Here is a 2,713-nt window from a genome sequence, read left to right on the forward strand (position 1 = left end):
CCCACCCACAGCCTCTCCTCTATCCTTCATTGAAGGTACACTACACAGGGCCCTCACTTAGACCAACTTCTACCCCAAGGGAAATGACTCCATTTCATTAAGCTAACTAATGTTACTCCTGAATGAAGGGGGCGTCTGGGGGTGTCTTTTGGAAAGAGAAGGAAGATCTGAGCAAAATAAGTCAATCCAAAGGAAAAGAGCAGGCCCAAACTTACAGTTTCTGCGGGCTCACCTCCAGAATTTCAGATACAGTCATCAGTTGCCCAGTGGCCCTGCCTGTCCTGCACCTGCAGTCCACGCTCAGCAAGGCCGCTCCTGCCGCCCAACGCCTCCCCAGTCCTCTGCGGCAGCAGCACTGCAGAAGGTGTCCTGGCTGGAAGGTGAACCCCAGGCTGGGCTCCACTCCAGCTCTGCCACTAGCTAGCTGTGTGACCTTAAGCAACCCACTTTCCCTTTCTGGCCAAGATTTTCTCCTCTGTAAAATGAGGACAACAAATCCTGGCCTCTAGGGGACTTCCATCTCCATGTCGCTGGGTTTTAGTGACTTCCCAGCTGTGTTTCTGCTTTGGGTAGTGCAGACTGTATGCGCCATGGCAGAGCGTTTGGCCTTCTGGCTGCTGGCATCGATGTCACAGCGAAAACCTTTCCACTCATTTCCAGTTGCCCCTTGGAGAGCAGTTCTACCCTGGGTAAAGCTTTCATCCAGAAAGGGCAGAGACATTTGGGAGGGAGTGCCACGTTTCTCTATAACTCCCTGGCCCCTCCCTCGTGAAAAGGAAGGGTACCTTTACAGGGCTCCTGGGAAATTTTTTGCCCAAATAATTGTTGTAGATGGAATTTATGTCCCCCAAAATTCATAGGTTGAAATATAATCCCCAGGGTGATGATGTTCGGAGGTAAGGGCTTTGGAGGTGATTAGGTATAACAGCAGAGTCCTCATAAATGGGATTAGTGCCATTATAAAAGAGACCCCAGAGAGCTCTCTTGTCCCTTCCTCCATGCGAGAACACAGTGAGAAGATAGCCATCTGTGAGCTAGGAAGTGCACACGTACCAAGACCTGGCCATGCTGGCCCCCGATCTTGAACTTCCAGCCTCTAGAACTGTGGAATATGAATTCCTGTTTGGTATAAGCTGCTCGTCTTTGATACTTTATTAAAGTAGCCAGATACACTAAGATGCCAATGCAGGTAGGTTATCTCAGGAAGTGAGAGCAAGTGGGGTAATGAGGTCTATAGTTGGCACTTAGTCCATATGGAAAGAAGACTTTGACTCTCTAGCATCCAATGACATTGCTAACACCAGTCAACAAAATATAGGGTTTGGCTCCCAAGGTGGGTGGATGTGGCACATTACTCATCAACCCAACCGTAAAAAAGGAAGACTAACTCAAAGACCTTTAAGACAGGGACTAAAAATTTACTTCCTTCCTGGAGCATTCGGTCCCTTCTAAAATGACCTCATTTGCATTTCCAAAATGGAGCCTTATTGTGAAGGAGAAGGGCTCGCCTTGGCTTCTTCTTAAAGATGACATAGCACTTGTCAAGTGTCCTACCAGACACTTCATCTTGTGAGACCTGGTATTATGCTCATCATGATTCTGAAGAAGAGCAGCAAGGGACATGGCAGGGCAAGGTGGAGAGACTTTGTAACTCACATTGATCAAAGATGGAATTTCCCCTAAACTTATGGTCTGCCCAGGGACAGACTAGAGGGGATAGGGAGAAAGCTGGATTGCCGAGGGCCACCCCTTATGTAGTGCTACCTTAAGAGTAGCTCTGCATGCAAAGTCATACTTGAGAAGGAGAGGTGGCTAGGTACCTGGTGGTGACAGAGACCAGGCTCAGTGAGTTTGGTGGAGGGGGCTTCTGGGGAGAAGTGGAGACTCCTGGGTAACATCAGCTCCTCATGAGGAAGAATTGCATTCAGTCATCCCTGATGATTGCGGAAGAGAAGGTGGGAAGGTAGAAGGAGGCCTTGCTGGCAGGGTTCCATTCTAGTAGCACTAGGAAAGAATGAATCCTTGGGAGGAGCTCAAAGATGGAAGCTCCTCCTCCCATATACCTGGGCACCACCAGCCTCAGCAACACGGGACTCCAGTCCTGAACCTCCCTAAGACCAAAACCAGCCTCATGGTTAAGATTGATTGCTCAGCAGAATACAACAGATACTAGTATGGCAGTATGTAAAAACGTGGATGTGTAACCGATGTGATTCTGCAATCTGTATACGGGGTAAAAATGGGAGTTCATAACCCACTTGAATCAAATGTATGAAATATGATATGTCAAGAGCTTTGTAATGTTTTGAACAACTAATAAAAAAAATTAAAAAAAAAAAAAGATTGATTGCTCAAAAGCCTCACTCTTCCTATTGACACAATTTCTATGTCCAATATGGGCCAACAGTGCTAAGAAGGAAACCAGATATCCAGGGAGAGTGAGTGAGCTATGCTGAAGCCCCGACTAGACTGCACCACTTCAGTCATTAAAAATTCATGAAGTGCCCTTCTGCAAAAAAGAGCTATACCAATTCCCCTAAAGGGAGAATGTCAATATGGCTTTTTTGGTCCTGCCAAGTGTTTATTAATGCACTGATTAGGTGAGAAGTAGTCACTTCCCTGTGTTTAAAGAGAAGAGTGAGAGAATACAGGAATCCTAGCTTCCCTCTTTCTCCATAAGGCAAAATTTCAAATAATAAGCAGATCTACAACA

Source organism: Marmota marmota, unplaced genomic scaffold, assembly GCF_001458135.2.
Source record: "Marmota marmota marmota unplaced genomic scaffold, marMar, whole genome shotgun sequence".
In the NCBI taxonomy this organism is placed as follows: domain Eukaryota; kingdom Metazoa; phylum Chordata; class Mammalia; order Rodentia; family Sciuridae; genus Marmota; species Marmota marmota.